The sequence below is a fragment of the Oncorhynchus masou genome, chromosome 17 (assembly GCF_036934945.1).
Source record: "Oncorhynchus masou masou isolate Uvic2021 chromosome 17, UVic_Omas_1.1, whole genome shotgun sequence".
NCBI lineage: Eukaryota > Metazoa > Chordata > Actinopteri > Salmoniformes > Salmonidae > Oncorhynchus > Oncorhynchus masou.
In genome coordinates, this window is record NC_088228.1 from 39,796,483 (window position 1) to 39,816,643 (window position 20,161).

A 20,161-nucleotide genomic window follows, 5' to 3' on the forward strand; every position below is an offset into this window, starting at 1 on the left:
ATACCTGACAATACCAGATAATAGCCTTGTACTTTCTTATTTTCTGGAAATCATATCAAATCCACTTTAAGCCATAGAGCATTGTTTGGTTATTTTGTTGAGTGAAATGTACGTTTTGAAAATTGAGTTTTGAAGTTCCTCACAATTCTCAGCCAGTTCAATATTTCCAGTTATTTCAATTCTTGCTTTGCCTCTCCACCAACCACTACTCAACCACTACTCAAACTACTGTAAGATTACAGGGACATGGAGAAAAGAATAAAGACATTGATGTCTTCAACATGAAACACAAGATATTGCTACATTTATCAGGAATGTTGGTAGAGGATTTTACCTCAAAGGAATTTTTAGAAAACAATTAACACCTTATTTTTAAAACATTACACTGTGCAAAGGTTAAATATGTATCTTTTCCAGGTAGTAGCACTGTAGCACTAATTCCCAAAAGTTTTTGGGACACTGTAAAGTCCATAGAGAATAAGAGCACCTCCTCCCAGCTGCCCACTGCACTGAGGCAAGGAAACACTGTCACCACTAATAAATCTACCATAATCAAAAATTTCAATAAGCATTTTTCTAGAGCTGGCCATGCTTTCTACCAGGCTACCCCTACCCCGCTCAACAGCTAGTAACTCCCACAGCAACTTAACTCCCCCCCCCCCTCCCCCCGCTTCTCCTTCACCCAAATCCAGATAGCTGATGTTCTGAAAGAGCGGCAAAATCTGGACCCCTACAAATCAGCTGGGCAAGACAATCTGGACCGTCTCTTTCTGAAATTATCCGCCACAATTGTTGCAACTCCTACTACTAGCCTGTTCAACCTCTCTTTTGTATCGTCTGAGCCAAACTGTTACAGACCTATATCCATCCTGCCCTGTCTTTCTTCGAAAGTCTTCGAAAGCCAAGTTAAAAAACAGATCACTGACCATTTTGAATCCCACCATACCTTCTCCACTATGCAATCTGGTTTCCGAGCTATTCTTGGGTGCACCTCAGCCACGCTCAAGGTCCTAAACGATATCATAACCGCCATCGATAAAAGACAGTATTGTGCAAACTGCTTCATCAACCTGGCCAACGCTTTCGACTCTGTCAATCACCGCATTCTTATCGGCAGACTCAATAGCCTTGGTTTCTCAAATGACTGCCTCGCCTGGTTCACCAACTACTTCTCAGATAGAGTTCCGGGTGTCAAATCGGATGGCCTGCTGTCCGGACCTCTGGCAGTCTCTATGGGAGTGCCAGAGTGTTCAATTCTCGTGCCGACTCTTTCCTTTGTAGATATCAATGATGTTGCTCTTGCTGCTGGTGATTCTCTGGTCCACCTCTATGCAGACGACACCATTCTGTATACTTCTGGCCCTTCTTTGGACACTGTGTTAATAAACCTCCAAACGAGTTTCACTACTCTGGACAGTTCTGACTTAGAATATGTGGACAACTACAAACACCTAGGTGTCTGGTTAGACTGTAAACTCGCCTTCCAGCCTCACATTAAGCATCTCCAATCCAAAATTAAATCTAGAATCGGCTTCCTATTTCACAACAAAGCCTCCTTCACTCATGCTGCCAAACATACCCTCGTAAAACTTACTATCCTACCGATCACCTTCCAGTTCTTTGCTGCCAATGACTGGAATGAATTGCAAAAATCACTGAAGCTGGAGACCTATATCTCCCTCACTAGCTTTAAGCATCAGCTGTCAGAGCAGCTTACCGATCATTGCACCTGTACACAGCCCATCTGTAAATAGCATACCCAACTACCTCATCCCCATATTGTTATTATTTGTTGTTGTTGCTCTTTTGCACCCCAGTATTTCTACATCATCATCTATCACTCCAGTGTTAATGTCAGTGTTAATAAATTGCAATTATTTTACCACTGTGGCCTATTTTCCTTTACCTCCCTAATTTTACTACATTTGCACACACTATACATAGATTTTTCTATTGTGTTCTTGACTGTAGGTTTCTTTATCCCATGTGTAACTCTGTGTTGTTGTTTTGTCACACTACTTTGCTTTATCTTGGCCAGGTTGCAGTTGTGAATGAGAACTTGTTCTCAACTGGCCTACCTGGTTACATAAAGGTGAAATAAAACATATAAAATATATATGTAAAAAACAACTTCAAAACATTAATACATTACAGCAGTTACATTGCGAGTGTGTGAGCGAGAGAGAGAGAATTATTGCACTTTATCTCTGTTATCTTGCTTTCATTTCCATTCCTTTCTAGTGGTGGAATGAGCTGATCTCACAGGAGCACCTCCTCTTCACCTCCATTTAGCTCATTCTGTCTGAAGCCCTTCGATCGCATTTCCCCATCACCTCCGAACGCACGTAATGCAAACACACACACACAGGCCTATTCTCTGCCACCTTGGCTTCCAGTTCTCTGAGGCTGCCTGCATAACCCTCTCTGATTAAAACTGAATGCAGAGGAGAGGAGAGAAAAAAGAATGATGCAGAGGCAAATAGAGTAAGGAGAATGATGAATGTGGTTTTGAGATTGCTTTTGGTTCCTCCTTCACAAACTCCTAGATGTGATACTGTAGCTTCTGCTTTTAATAATCTGTGCCTATAAAGGTGTGTCATGGTGTATAAGGTGTATGCTTTCTCAGATAAGGAATGTAGTGAGTGACATGACCTCAATTTCTTTCGGAGGATATGAAGTTTGAAAAGGCACAGTGAATGCATCCCAAATGGCACCCTATTCACTATACAGTGCTGGGTGCCATTTGGGATGCAGCGAGTGTAATCTCTATGTACACGGAGCAAAAATATAAACGTAACATGTAAAGTGTTGGTCCCATGTTTCATGAGCTGAAATTAAACATTCCAGAAATGTTCCATGCACAGATAAATCTTATTTATCTCAAATTTCTTGCACAAATTTGTTTACATCCCTGTTAGTGAGCATCTCTCCTTTGCCAAGGAATATCAAGAAGCTGATTAAACAGCATGATCATTATATGGGGGCAATAATAGGCCACAAGAGGAGTGGGACAACTTTCCACCATCCACAGCCGGATCAACTCTATGCGAAGGAGATGTGTCGCGCTGCATGAGGCAAATGGTCACACCAGACACTGACTGGTTCTCTGATCCACACCCCTACCTTCTTTTAAGGTATCTGTGACCAACAGATGCACCTGTATTTCCAGTCATGTGAAATCCATAGATTAGGGCCTAATTAATTCATTAATTGATTTTCCATTGACTGATTTCCATATATCAATTGTAACTCAGTAAAATCTTTGAAATTATTGCATGTTGCGTTTATATTTTTATTCAGTATAAAGGACATTTTCGTCCATACTTCTGAATGTCTTTTGCAGCCATTTGCATACCGTGTTTGCCATTAGTCAGTAGGGCTGTATAGCAGTAGCAGAATTGTTGCATATAGAAACTACGGTCATGGTTGAAATGATGTCTGTATGCACACACACACACACACACACACACACACACACACACACACACACACACACACACACACACACACACACACACACACACACACACAGACGGCTGCTGTCACCATCTGATGAATACCCCCAAGGTGCACTGTGTCACCTTTCTAAATTAAATCTGTGGCTCTCTGTTTATCCAACCTAATAAAACAAAGGAGGACTTGACCTTCAGGCTGGTTCACAGCAGAACACACACATATTGCACACACACAAACACGCACGCACAGATGGACACACACACGCACTCAAACACACACATGTACACACATTCCCACAAACTCACACATGCATGCACAGTCCCATATAGACTCATCAATCATCATCATCCTCTGCTCTTCATCATTTGTATCTATAAAGACTCCCCCAAGTGCGTGACCAAGGCTCATTTCGCTTAGTCGTGAGAGGAGGATTGTGGGCCAGGGAAGCTCAGCACTGATCCGTCAGAGACCACTCTCCTTAGCTACCGTTGAGCGGGACTGCATTTCAAATGGCACCCTATTCCTTATGTATTGCACTACTTTTGACCAGAGCCCTATGGGATTCCCTATGGGCCATGGTCAAATGTGCACTGTATAGGGAATAGGGTGTAATTTGGGACGCAGCCCTGGAGCGAGCCGTCATAACGGAGACGGATGACAACGTCACGAAGGGAATGAGTCAGGGGAGTCAGACGGTGGCACAAAGGACCAGTGTACAAGGACAGTCTGTCTGTCTTAACTGTCGTGTCTCTGTCTGGATGATTTGCTCTGTTTGCTGACTTCCCTGATTCCTTACCAGGTAGCACCCTATTCCGCATTTTGTGCCATTTTGGATGCAGCGCGGGAATTATCTGTTGTCTATCTTGATGATTAGATTATATGTCTGGACAGCACATATAGTGCCTTCAGAAAGTATTCATACCCCTTGACTTTTGGTATTTTACAGCCTGAATTAAAAATGGATTAAATATACAGTATATTTTTCTCTCGCCAATTTACATACAATACCCCATAATGACAAAGTAAAAACTTTTTATTTATTTTTGCAAATGTATTGAAAATGAAATACAGAAATAGCTCATTTACATAAGTATTTACACAGTCTACACTTTGTAGAAGCATCTTTGGCAGCGATTACAACTGTGAGTCTTTCTGGATGAGTCTCTAAGAGATTTCCGCACCTGGATTGTGCAACATTTGCCCATGATTCTTTTTGAGATTGTTCAAGCTCTGTCTAATTGGTTGTTGAACATTCTCTGTCTTCTTGGTATGTAACTCCAGCTCCAGATTTTGTCTTGTATTTTAGGATATTGTCCTGCTGAAAGGTGAGTTCATCTCCCAGTTTCTGATGGAAAGCAGACTGAACCAGGTTTTCCTCCAGGATTTTGCCTGTGTTTACAGCAGCTCCACTCCGTCCCTTTTCTATCCTGAAAAAGTCCCCAGTCCTTAACGATTCCAAGCATACCCATTTAATGATGCAGCCACCACTATGCTTGCAAATATGGGGAGTGGTACCCACTAATGTGTTGTATTTGCCCAAAATATTTTTTGCAGTATTACTTTAATGGTTGCAAACAGGATGCATGTTTATTCTGTACAGGCTTCCTTCTTTTCACTCGGTCAATTGGGTAAAAAAAATTACAAAAATCTACCAATAGGTGCCCTAGTCCTTGTGGTTGAATATGTGTATGAAATTCACTGCTTGACTAAGGGACCTTAGGGACCTTATGTGTGCCGTACAGATATGAGGTAGTCATTCAAAAATCATGTTCATCACTATTGTTGCACACAGAGTGAATCCATGCAACTTATTATGTGACTTGTTAAGCAGATTTTTACTCCTGAACTTATTTAGGCTTGTCATAACAAAGGGGTTCTATACTTTTAAGTTTTTCATTTTTCATTAATTTGTAAAAATGTCTAAAACGTCATTCCACTTTGACATTTTGGGGTATTGTGCGTAGGCCAGTGAAAAACATCTAAATTTAATCTGTTTTAAATTCAGGCTAACACAACAAAATTTGGAAAAAGTCTAGGGTGTGAATACTTATCTGGATGAGCTGCCCCAGTCTAAACAATGACCTCTGGTGGAGAAACTGGGCTCCCTGGACCATCACATCTGGCCTTAGGAGGGGGTTGCAAAATTCCTGTAATTTTCCCCAAATTCCAGGTTTTCTGGAAGTCCGGGTTGATGGATCCCAGGTTTCCTGCTTATTCTCCCATGATTCAGGGAACATTCCAACCGAGGTTTAAGAATTTGTGGGAAATTACCCGGCTTTTGCAACCCTACATCTGCCTCCAGGAAGAATGCAACAGAGAACAGATAGATAAAGTATGTTGTGTTATTCGTGCATGACATTGTTTTAAGTACTCTGACTCATATTTTTCTGAGGTACACAGAAACATAATGTCTCATACTTATTTGTAACGATGGATGGCTCACTCTAAACCCTCATCCAAACCTTTTTTTGCGCTTTCACCACTTACCAACATTACATCGTTCACTACGCCCCCCTATTTACACACCTCACCTGTATTCTCTGCAAAATGTACTTCCTAAATAACACCTGATTCCTTATTTAGCACACTACTTTTGACCAGGGCCCATAGGGTTCTGGTCAAAAGTAGTGCACTATATGGTGAATAGGGTGCCACAAAGTCTCTTCCTTCTAAAGTACAACAGCAAGGTAGGATAGAGAATTATCTTGGACTACAGGAAAATGAGGGCTGTGCATGCTCCCATTCACATCGACAGTGCTGTAGGGGAGCAGGTCGAGAGCTTCAAGTTCCTTGGTGTCCACATCACTAAAGACTTATCATAAACGAAACACACCAAGACAGTCGTGAAGAGGGCACAACAATGCCAATTCCCCCTCGGGAGGCTGAAAATATTTGGCATGGGTCCTCAGATCCTCAAACATATCTACAGCTGCAAGAGTATCACCGCTTGGTATGGCAACTGCTCCGAGCTACAGAGTGTCATGACATTGCCCTCTTTGGGTACAGCGAGCACCATCCCCCTCTCTCTGCACCATCCCCCTCTCTCTCTTCCCCCTACACCAGGCTCTATTAGGCAGGTCATAAATTCCTGGAGGAAATTCTTCCTCATGACCAGACAGTGTAGAGAGAGAGAGTGAGTTTTCATAGAGAGAACAAAGGAACTTCTTCTGCCTCACAGAACTTGAGAACTGAACAATATTCATGTTCTGGAGAATGTTTAAACGGTCGGGGAAGTAGCCAGCTTACGAACTGGTCCGTTTGGTACTATTTTGTGAAAATCATGAGAGATAATACAGCCACATTACCATAACCATGTTTATACAAGAGTCTCAGTTGTAAGGCTTGCATCTAATTGTTGTATAAAATGAATGGGTAAAGATTAAACAAATTGTGAAATGATGTAATGTGATTTTAAAATGTTCAACCTCTCTGAGATATGAGAGCGCCAAATTTAAATAAATTACTATTAAAATGTATCTTTGATGAAATCACACATGCAAGATAGCAAATTAAAGCTACACTTGTTGTGAATCCAGCCAATGTGTCAGATTTAAAAAATGCTTTACGGTGAAAGCAAACAATGCTATTATCTGAGGATAGCACCCCAGTAAACAAAGCATATTTCAACCCTGCAGGCGCGACACGACATACAGAAATAAAAATATAATTCATGCCTTACCTTTGACGAGCTTCTTCTATTGGCACTCCAATATGTCCCATAAAAATCACAAATGGTCCTTTTGTTCGATTAATTCCGTCGATATATATCCAAAATGTTCATTTATTTGGCGCGTTTGATCCAGAAAAACACTGGTTCCAACTTGCGCAACGTGACTACAAAATATCTCAAAAGTTACCTGTAAGCATTGTCCAAACATTTCAAACTACTTTTGTAATACAACTTTAGGTATTGTTATACGTAAATAATTGATCAAATTGAAGACGGGATAAACAGCGTTCAATACAGGATGATATCAAAGTGTAGCAAGCATTTCTGGTCACGCGCCTCTATCTAACAGTACACTTCAAGTTACCCTCATTCTTCTTCATTACACAAAGGAAAAACCTCAACCAATTTCTAAAGACTGTTGACATCCAGTGGAAGCGATGGGAACGGCAAGCCCCTGCCTTTATAATTCTAGATTCCCAATGAAAACCCATTGAAAAGAGTGACCTCAATTTTTTTTATTCCTGGATGGTTTGTCCTCGGTGTTTCGCCTGCCAAATAAGTTCTGTTATTACTCACAGACATCATTCAAACAGTTTTAGAAATGTCAGAGTGTTTTCTATCCAGATCTACTAATAATATGCATATCCTGGCTTCTGAGCCTGAGTAGCAGACCATTTACTTTGGACACGCTTTTCATCCGGACGTGAAAATACTGCCCCCTATCCCAAAGAAGTTAATGAAGGAAACTCCAATTCCCTTTGGAGTTTAACTAAATCATAGGCCCACCCCATGAGCACAGACATTGATCTGGCGTCATGGGGCAGCCCCTTTCTGCTCTTCCCGAAAATAACCCCTACCTTGGTCATTTATCTTCAGACCATGCTTCTCTCAATTACGAGAGGGCTACGGTTTGAGTAGAGACCAGTTTACCTCGATAACCACGAAGGTTTCAGACAATTGCTGAATTCTTAACCATACCACGTGGTTCAACTCTGAGACTATCGAACCGACAGAATAGGAACAAATCTTTGATACTAATTACTAGTCTGCAGCTAGGAATTCGACATCATTGAACGTGAAGACCAACAACTGCCAAAACATCCATTCTGTAACAACACTGAACGTTACTCTGGACTATACATTCTAACCACGGCAGAGAGAGAGAGAGAGAGAGCAGACACACTCTCCAACAGAAACAAACTTTCCAACCGAGACCACAACGACACACTGAGCGTAAACATATATATTGATTGCAGTTATTCCCGAATGAGTGAGCGTTCATGTGCAAAGGATTAGCATTTAAATTGTTATAATTATCAACTTTGCAGTGTCTTTTATCTCAGTCGACCCCCACTTCCCTTTTGTCCACCAAGCCGGGATACCGGTTTATCCCACAAGGGAAACTCTGCTATCATTTCCTTGTAACTATCTAATGTTTGTTTGTTTATGCATTTCTGTGATTATTTAGTTCGTAAATAAATGAATTAAGACAATTGATGTATGGATGACTCATAGTGAAGACTGGGTTCGTGCAGACAACCAACAATTTCTGACGTTTGGAATGAGACTAATCTAAGGTAAAGAATAATTCATACATTAGAAGACTAATTGATCAGATATTAAAATATCTGAAAGTTACAGTGGGGTAAAAAAGTATTTAGTCAGCCACCAATTGTGCAAGTTCTCCCACTTGAAAATTTACAAGCCTCTCTCATATTTTTATCATAGGTACACTTCAACTATGACAGACAAAATGAGAAAGAAAATCACATTGTAGGATTTTTACTGAATTTATTTGCAAATTATGGTGGAAAATAAGTATTTGGTCAATAACAAAAGTTTATCTCAATACTTTGTATGTACCCTTTGTTGGCAATGACAGAGGTCAAATGTTTTCTGTAAGTTTTCACACACTGTTGCTGGTATTTTGGCCCATTCCTCCATGCAGATCTCCTCTAGAGCAGTGATGTTTTGGGGCTGTTGCTGGGCAACACGGACTTTCAACTCCCTCCAAAGATTTTCTATGGGGTTGAGATCTGGAGACTGGCTCGGCAACAACAGGACCTTGAATAGCTTCTTACGAAGCCACTCCTTCGTTGGTGGTGTGTTTGGGATCATTGTCATGCTGAAAGACCCAGCCACGTTTCATCTTCAATGCCCTTGCTGATGTAAGGAGGTTTTCCCTCAAAATCTCACGATACATGGCCCCATTCATTCTTTCCTTTACACGGATCAGTCGTCCTGGTCCCTTTGCAGAAAATCAGCCCCATAGCATGATGTTTCCACCCCCATGCTTCACAGTATGTATGGTGTTCTTTGGATGCAACTCAGCATTCTTTGTCCTCCAAACACGACGAGTTGAGTTTTTACCAAAAAGTTATATTTTGGTTTCATCTGACCATATGACATTCTCCCAATCTTCTTCTGGATCATCCAAATGCTCTCTAGCAAACTTCAAATGGGCCTGGACATGTACTGGCTTAAGCAGGGGGACACCTCTGGCACTGCAGGATTTGAGTCCCTGGCGGCGTAGTGTGTTACTGATTGTAGGCTTTGTTACTTTGGTCCCAGCTCTCTGCAGGTCATTCACTAGGTTCCCCCGTGTGGTTCCGGTATTTTTGCTCACCGTTCTTGTGATCCTTTTGACCCCACAGGGTGAGATCTTGCGTGGAGCCCCAGATCGAGGGAGATTATCAGTGGTCTTGTATGTCTTCGATTTCCTAATAATTGCTCCCACAGTTGATTTCTTCAAACCAAGCTGCTTACCTATTGCAGATTCTTCCCAGCCTGGTGCAGGTCTACAATTTTGTTTCTTGTGTCCTTTGACAGCTCTTTGGTCTTGGCCATAGTGAAGTTTGGAGTGTGACTGTTTGAGGTTGTGGACAGGTGTCTTTTATACTGATAACAAGTTCAAACAGGTGCCATTAATACAGGTAACGAGTGGAGGACAGAGGAATCCCGGATCCGGGATCCTATTTATAGCCTCAAGCTCATTAGAATAATGCAACGTTAACTATTCATGAAAATTGCAAATGAAATGAAATAAATATATTTGCTCTCAAGCTTAGACTTTTGTTAACAACACTCATCTCAGATTTTCAAAATATGCTTTTCAACCATAGCTAAACAAGCATTTGTGTAAGAGTATTGATAGCTAGCATAGCTATAAGCCTAGAATTCAGCCAGCAACATTTTCACAAAAACAAGAAAATCATTCAAATAAAATCATTTACCTTTGAAGAACTTCAGATGTTTTCAATGAGGAGACTCTCAGTTAGATAGCAAATGTTCCGTTTTTCAAAAAATATTATTTGTGTAGGACAAATTGCTCCGTTTTGTTCACGTTTGGCTATGAAAAAAACCTGTATCCAGTTATAGCCTCAAGCTCATTAGCATAACATAACATTAACTATTTATGAAAATCGCAAATGAAATGAAATGAATGTGCTAGCTCTCAAGCTTAGCCTTTTCTTAACAACACTGTCATCTCAGAATTTCAAAATATGCTTTTGAACCATAGCAAAACAAGCATTTGTGTAAGAGTATTGATAGCTAGCGTAGCATTTAGCGTAGCATTTAGCAGGCAACCTTTGCACAAAAACCAGAAAAGGATTCAAATAAAATCATTTACCTTTGAAGAACTTCGGATGTTTTCAATGAGGAGACTCTCAGTTACATAGCAAATGTTCAGTTTTTCCTGAAAGATTCTTTGTGTAGGAGAAATCGCTCCGTTTTGTACATCATGTTTGGGTACCAAAAAAACCCCGAAAATTCAGTCATCAAAACGGCGAACTGTTTTCCAAATTAACTCCATAATATCGACTGAAACACGGCAAACGCTGTTTAGAATCAATCCTCAAGGTGTTTTTCACATATCTCTTCGTTGATATATCGTTCGTGGATGTCTACTTTCTCCACTGAATCGCTTGGAAAAAGACGTGCAGTTGAAGATGACACACCAATTTTGACAGAGGACACCGGGCGGACACCTGGCAAATGTAGTCTCTTATGGTCAATCTTTCAATGATATGCCTACAAATACGTCACAATGCTGCAGACACCTTGAGGAAACGATAGATCGGGCAGGCTCATTCCTTGCGCATTCACAGCCATATAAGGAGACAATGAAAAACAGAGCCTCAAAAATCCTGCTCATTTCCTGTTTGAAGTTTCATCTTGGTTTCGCCTGTAGCATCAGTTCTGGGGCACTCACAGACAATATCTTTGCAGTTTTGGAAACGTCAGTGTTCTCTTTCCAAAGCTGTCAATTATATGCATAGTCGAGCATCTTTTTGTGACAAACTATTGCGCTTAAAACGGGCACGTTTTTTTATCCAATAATGAAATAGCGCCCCCATAGATGTAAGAGGTTAAAGAAGTTACAGGTCTGTGAGAGCCAGAAATCTTGCTTGTTTGTAGGTGACCAAATACTTATTTTCCACCATAATTTGCAAATAAATTCATTAAAAATCCTACAATGTGATTTTCTGGAGAGAAAAAAATCTAATTTTGTCTGCCATAGTTGAAGTGTACCTATGATGAAAATTACAGGCCTCTCTCATCTTTTTAAGTGGGAGAACTTGCACAACTTGTGGGTGACTAAATACTTTTTTGCCCCACTGTATATTAGGAAAATTATAACTTTGTAATCTGATTATTTTCCTTGGTGCCCCGACTTCCTAGTTAATTACAGTTACATGATTAAGTTACTTTAATCACGTAATAATAATTACAGAGAATTTATTTGATAAAAAGAAGTCTTCAGTTTAATGATACCAAAGACACGACAAGAGGATAGTGAGCACGGCCCAGTACATCACTGGGGCCGAGCTTCCTGTCATCCAGGACCTCTATACCAGGCAGTGTTAAGGAAGGTCCAAAAAATTGTCAGACTCCAGCCACCCTATTCATAGACTGTTCTTTCTGCTACCACACGGCAAGCGATTGCCAATTCTGGGACCAAAAGGCTCCTTAACAGCTTCTACCCCCAAGTAATAACATGGGTGAACAGTTAATCAAATGTCTACGTAGACTATTTACGTTGACCCCCTTATTTTATTCTTCTTTATTTGCACTGACACTCTTGCACATGCTCGATGTACACTCACTGGAAAATGTCTTACTAAGTAAAACTTCCAAAAGGACTAATCCAAGGTAAACAAGGAGTTGGAGCACTCACCTAAACAAAGCAGAGATGTATGTATTTTTGCTCACTTTAATCCATTATACAGGATGCGAACAGATGACTGTTGTGTCGACGTCAAGCTGACGTCTTCCTCAAAGGCCCATCTGAACGCTACACTCACTGGACTCTAACTGAACACTCTCAAATACTATACTGACACTCTGACATGCACACACACACACACACACACACACACACACACACACACACACACACACACACACACACACACACACACACACACACACACACACACACACACACACACACACACACACACACACACATTCACATTCCTTCACACTCTTCTCATACGCTGCTGCTACTATATGTTTATTATCTATGCATAGTCACTTTACCCCTACCTACATGTACATAATACCTCAATTACCTCAACTAACCTTTACCCATGTACATTGACTCGGTACTGGTACCCCTTGTATATAGCCTCGTTATTGATTATTCTATAGTTACTATTTTCACTTGAGTTTATTTAGCAAACTTTTCTTACTTACTTTTTAAAGATTCTGCATTGTTGATTAAGGGCTCGTAAGTAAGCAAATTCACAGCAAGGTCTACACCTGTTGTATTCAGCGCATGTGACAAATACAATTTGATTTGAGGACGAATGAGGATGCTCTGCTCTGCTCAGACAGACTCCTCATGTTAATTTGTATTCTGCATTAGGGGGGACTTTACAGCAGGGCTTTCTCTCTCCCTCTGATAGTCTGATTCATCCTCTACAGCAGACTGCCCCTGGTTGGCGTCTCATCTTCACTCAGAACAGCCACACCACAACATCCCAGATCTTCTCCATTGAAGCAGAGGACGTTAGATGAAACAGCATGATGACAAAAAAAGTGCTACCTCTGTACCTAACAAGCACTGTGTCTGAGTGCTTCCCGAATGGCAGAGTCTAACAAGCCCTGGTCTAAAGTAGTGCACTAAATAGGGAATAGGTTGCCACTACATAGAGTGCCATTGTCACTACATAGGGAATAAAGTTGCCATTTGGGACACACACAGATAAAACAGCATGATGAGTCAGAATATATTCTCTCTCTGTACCTAACAAGCTGCGCTGGCTGTCTGTCTGCATCATTACTGCATTGTATTCTGCTGTAACACCTCTGCATGGTAGAGACACGGAGACATGAGAAAACATACAGTGGATTAGTTATTAAGGCTTTGTTTTTTCCACTAGATTTGACAGTGGTAGATCTGACAGGACTGTTCGGGCAGGAGATCACAGCAGCAAAATGGGAGGGTGTGAATGAAGTGTAATTGTAATGGTAGGATTAGTCGGGGGCAAACTTTTTAAATGCCGTTGCGGTTACCTCCTAACCCCCGAAAACTGAACAGCTAGCTAGCTGTTTTCCAAATACATTTTGAGAGGATAGAAGAATGGTATGAAGGGGTGTGGTGATAAGTTCACCATCTGTAGCTGCTGATTTGAATAATCCTCCTGTTGCTGCTGACGGTATATTCATGGCATCTTAAAGTCTTACGTCCCAGCCACCAAGTGAAGACGAGCATTTCTGCAAATAATTCAACAGGCCTAGATGGAAAAAGAAGGCATAGCCTGTCTCCTATCCCCCGTAATAAAAGCCCCATCGTGAAATAGAAGGCACTCGATAATGCATTCATCATGCATATTTCAAGCCTCAGACATCCACTTCATAGTCATTATGCCAAATCACATCAGAGGCTCTCAGGCTATCTTTATCTGATAATGAAAAATGCCATCCATTCTTAAGGGTTACATAGGTATTACAGACTCAGGTGATTTTTTGTAATCCGTACATATCTATCTCACAATGCTAATTTTAAAAGTGCTTCATGTTGGAATATGTTTCCCTTTGTTTCTAACAGGTACACAGTTTTGGGAATCCTGACCCGGGACGGGAGGGAGAGGGGCATGAACATAGAGATCCTATTCCGTGTGAGAGAACCATGCCATGTTCCCCATTACAGGTTGTGTTTTAAAAGTGCTTCATGTTGGAATATGTTTCCCTTTGTTTCTAACAGGTACACAGTTTTGGGAATCCTGACCCGGGACGGGAGGGAGAGGGGCATGAACATAGAGATCCTATTCCGTGTGAGAGAACCATGCCATGTTCCCCATTACAGGATGATTTTAAAAGTGCTTCATGTTGGAATATGTTTCCCTTTGTTTCTAACAGGTACACAGTTTTGGGAATCCTGACCCGGGACGGGAGGGAGAGGGGCATGAACATAGAGATCCTATTCCGTGTGAGAGAACCATGCCATGTTCCCCATTACAGGATGATTTTAAAAGTGCTTCATGTTGGAATATGTTTCCCTTTGTTTCTAACAGGTACACAGTTTTGGGAATCCTGACCCGGGACGGGAGGGAGAGGGGCATGAACATAGAGATCCTATTCCGTGTGAGAGAACCATGCCATGTTCCCCATTACAGGATGATTTTAAAAGTGCTTCATGTTGGAATATGTTTCCCTTTGTTTCTAACAGGTACACAGTTTTGGGAATCCTGACCCGGGACGGGAGGGAGAGGGGCATGAACATAGAGATCCTATTCCGTGTGAGAGAACCATGCCATGTTCCCCATTACAGGTTGTGTTTTCAAGGTGGAAGCACCGCACCACAGTTGGACCACATTAAAGACATTATACCACTGCTTTTCTTTCCTCAGCATGGCACCCTATTCCTTTATAGTGCACTACTTTTGACCTTGGCCCATAGCGTATGCCAGTATGGTCCCATTTAGGACCCAGTCATACCTGGAGTAGCCCCTCTGCACTCTGGGGTGGTTTGTGTTTATGCTTTGTGTTTCTTCAGTCTTTTTTCCCTTCTCTGTGGCAGGAAGGGGTTACTTTACACATGTCCTGCTCTACTCCCTGTGCTCCTGGCTGTTTCTGGGACTGCCTGCCTGCCGTCTTGATGTTAAACATTCCCAGGCTCTCCTAACCTCCTGGCCTATCAGCTCCCAGGTGAGTGTGTGGGCGGATCTCTTTTCTTTTTCTCTCCATCTCTCTCGCTCTCTGTTTTCATCTGTCAGTTTCTCCCTGTCTCTCTTTCTTTCCCTCTCTCTCCTTTCCCACTCACTCTCCCTCCTCTTCTCCACTAATGAAGACAAGGTAGAGCACTCTGTCTTTACGGTGTGCCAGTTACGGGCATGGTGGTGTGCATGTTTATCCTTCAGATGGATACCAGAGAATGAGAGCCTTCCCAATCCAATGTGTGCAATGCAAACGGAATGGGATTTCTGTTGGTGTGTTTAGTATTTTAACATACGGTGTGTGTTCATCCTTCAGATAGATACCAGAGAATGAGAGCCTGTGTGTACGGTTGACTGTCAGTACTATCATTCAGCCCCAGTCTGAATATATCCATGATGATGTTGTGGAAATAAACCCAGCATCAGCTCTTTCATTCTGTTTTCCCATAATCCTCTGCTCTACAGCTGTTCATAGACATGCTGTATGGGTTTGTTTAGGTTGTGTCTACTCAGTCAAAACTGCATCCGCTGTCCAAAGGATATGATAACAAGGAGCAGACCTTCCCCCACATACCAAACCTGTCTAAATGTAGCCATGTGATGCAGTGCCTGTCTGTCTGTCTGTCTGTCCCTCCCTCTCCCTACCGCCATGTCCCCTCCAGGGAGCGTATCTTAAATCATTTCCAGAGCTCTGTGTCCACACAGCTGAGAAAAACAAAAATAGAGAAATCTTCAGTGTTTACAAGGTAGCACTGCCGATCTTGCTGTTCCTGGCAGAGGTAGCTAGTATTGTGTGTGTGTGTGTGTGTGTGTGTGTGTGTGTGTGTGGACGTGTTTAACTATACTTGTGGGGACCAGAAGTTCCCACAAGAATAGTAAACAAACAAAACAAAAAAACTAATTTGACCAACTGGGGACATTCTGTTAGTCCCCACAAGGTCTATTTATAGGGGGTTTAAGGTGAGAATTAGGTTCAGGGTTAGAATTAGGTTCAGGGTTAGGAGCTAGGGTTAGTTATAGGGTTAGGATTAGGAGCTAGGTTCAGGGTTAGGGTTCAGGTTCGGTTATGGGGTTTAGGGATAGGGTTAAGGTAAGGGTTAGAGGTTAGGGAAAATAGGATTTTAAATGGGACTGAATTCTGTGTCCCCACAAGTTTAGTTGTACAAGACTGTGTTTGTGTGTGTTGTTCCCATTGGGCTTATGTGAGTAATAAGAAGTTGTGAACAGAACAGAACGGATACTGGAAGGTTAGCTGGCAGCTCCAGTTCCAGCCATCCCATCTGTGGCTCGTAGCCATTAGATCATGGCCATCCTAGTTAAGGTATTCCCATGGGTCCCACTGTGGTCTAATGACTGAGGTGTGATAACTATTTACTAGGCTTTACAGCTGAAGCATTATGCTCTCAGCACCTGGGAAAGGCCTAGACATTTAGACATATATCTTAACCCCAGAAACCCAAAGGTGTTAGTGTTACAATGGAGTGATTTTTTAAATGATATTTTGTCTATTTCAGGAACATTTCTACGGACTTTGTGAATTCATTCGTTTTCAAAATCTTGGGGGAAAAGGGTCATAGCGGATGAGTCATGTGGAAAGGCAGGAGTTCCTTTATTAAGTCTATAAATATGGAGACTTACAGAACAAAGCTTATGTCAGAAAGTCATGATAAAACTAAAGATAAAGCAACTCCTTTTTATATCACCTTCAAAGTGACAAATACCTCGAGCAGCAAGTACTGTATGTCTGCATGACTTTGAAACTGGCTTTGCTGTTCTTAGCTCATTTCCTGATTTGAGTGAAGTTTAAAAAGAAAGGGTGGTCTCTTTTTAAGCACACCTAAATAAAGTGTGTGTGGTTAAAAAAACGGTGTTTTGCCAGCTACCTGCTCACAATCTCAGGATCAACAGGACACCACCCACACATCTCCATGGCTTTTGATGTTCTTTATTTAGATGAGCCTATTCGCTGTGCTGCATATCCTGTCTGTTCTGTTATTTTGCTCTCCCAGGGCATATGGGCTTTACTTCCTCATTCCCTCCCTCCAGCCCTGCACTGGCATCCTAGTGTTGCCTGGCTACCCAGGCTCCTTGTTTCGGCCTACACCACGCCAATGGCACGTTAGTTTCTTCTCCGCAATGATAAAGTTCATGGTCAGATGACACGAAGATACAGCACTTTTGCATCGCTCACCAGTGGTGGGTTTGGCCCTCGAAAGAACAATGCGTATGGAGAAAATACCTTATATCTACTGTGTTGGTGGGTCTCTGGTGTTATGGGCGGCAGGGTAGCCTAGTGGTTAGAGTGTTGGACTAGTAACCGGAAGGTTGCAAGTTCAAACCCCCAAGCTGACAAGGTACAAATCTGTCGCTCTGCCCCTGAACAAGCAGTTAACCCACTGTTCCTAGGCCGTCATTGAAAATAAGAATATGTTCTTAACTGACTTCCCTGGTTAAATAAAGGTGAAAACAAAAAAATGGGTCTGTTTTGCTTCCACTCGTCCTGGGGCCCTTATTAAGGTCAAAGGCTTCTTGACCTTTACCAAGTACTAGGACATTTTAGCCCACAATCTGATTGCCTCTGCAAGGAGGTTGAAACTTGGCTGCGAGTGAATCTTCCAGCAAGACAACCCAAAGCACACATCAAAATCCACAAAGAAATGGTTATTGACCACATAATCAACATTTTGCAATGGCCGTCTCTGTCTCCGGATTTAAACCCCATTGAAAACCTGGGGTTTGAATTGTGTTCTCCAATCATTTTTTCTCCAAAACATTTTAGAAAAAGGCTCAGTGTCATTATCCTCGCAATGGGCGGGTGCTGGAGTATTGAAAATGAGGCATCCAATAATTTAGACTCTTATCTGAGATTTTGTTTAAAAATCTCTTTCTCTGAGCAAATGTATTAGTCTAAAATAAATGTGAGCATACAAAATCTCCATATTTGTATTATTTATTTTATTCTGTCTTTTTTGCTCATCTTAATCAAGGGACCCAATAATTCCGGTCCCCACTGTAGGTAACAGGTTGTTATTTGGGACAAGCCAATACTGTACTCTGGTTAAAGCGTATCTATAGGACTTTGGTCCTGTCTCAAATGACATCCTATTCCCCATATACTGTTAAGTGCACTAATTTTGATCACAGTACTTTTGGCCAAAGCACATACGATCAAAGTAGTGTCGTAGGGAATAAGTGTGTCATTCAACATTTGCTTTTATTTGCTTTTTTAATAAAACCTCTGTGTTTTGGGATATGAACATAGCAATTTTGTGAAGTATTCCATCAAGGGTTGACTTGAAGGTGACGTCCCCTTATTCAAACTAAAACACAGACTATACACAGGACATAAATGCCGACCGGATTATCTACCAAGAGAATTCTCTTCGATTATAATCACAGCCGTGTATATCCCTCCCAAGCAGACACCTCGACGGCCCTGAAATAACTATGTAAACTGGAAACCACATATCCTGAGGCTGCTGGGGATTTTCACAAGGCTAATCTGAAAACAAGGCTCCCAAAATGTTATCAACATATCGAATGCGCGACCAGTGCTGGCATCATTCTGGATCATTGCTACTCTAACTTCCGTGACGCATACAAAGCCCTCCCTCACCCTCCTTTCATTAAATCTGACCACGACTCCATTGTGTTGCTCCCTGCCTATAGACAGAAACTAAAACAGGAAACACCTGTGCTCAGGTCTGTTCAATGCTGGTCCGACCAATATGATTCCACGCTTCCAGGTTGCTTCGATCTGGGATATGTTCCGGAAAGCTTCAGACAACAACATTGATGTATATGATTGATTCGGTGAACGAGTTCGGTGATGTTGTACCCACGGTGACTATTAAAACCTTCCCCAACCAGAAACCGTGGATTGATGGCAGCATTCGTGCAAAACTGAATGCACGAACCACTGCTTTTAATCATGGCAAGGCAACCCGAAAACATGACCAAATACAAACAGTGTAGCTATTCCCTCTGCAAGGCAATCAAACAAGCTAAGCCTTAGTATAGAGACAAAGTAGAGTCGCAATTCAACGGCTCAGACACAAGAAGTATGTGGCAGGGTCTACAGTCAATCACGGATTACAAAAAGAAAACCAATCCTGTCGCGGACACCAACGTGAGTTAAACATTTAAACGTGTTAACCCTTGCAGGGCTGCCGGCCCAGACGGCATCCCAAGCCGTGTCCTCAGGGCATGCACAGACCAGCTGGCTGGGGTGTTGACGGACATATTCAATCAATCCCTATCCCAGACTTCTGATCCCACATGCTTCAAGAGGGACACCATTGTTCTTGTTCCCAAGAAAGCTAAGGTAACTGAGATAAACGGCTATCACCCCGTAACACTCACTTCCGTCATCAAGTGCTTTGAGAGACTACTCAAGGATCATATCACCTCCACCCTACCAGACTCCCTAGACCCACTCCAATTTGCTTACCGCCCCAATAGGTCCACAGAGTATGCAATCCCAATCACATTGCACACTGCCCTAACCCATCTGGACAAGAGGAATACCTATATAAGAATGCTGTTCATCGATTACAGTTCAGCATTCAACACCATAGTACCCTCCAAACTCGTCATTAAGCTCGAGACCCTGGGTTTCCCTGTGCAGCTGGGTCCTGGACTTTCTGACGGGCCAACCCCAGGTGGTGAGGATAGGAAACAACATCTCCACCACCGCTGATCCTCATCTCTGGGGCCCCACAAGTATGCGTTCACAGCCGTCTCCTGTACTCCTTGTTCACCCATGACTGCGTGGCCATGCACGCCTCCAACTCAATCATAAAGTTTGCAGAAGACACTACAGCGGTAGGCTTGATTACCAACAACGACGAGACGGCCTACAGGGAGGTGG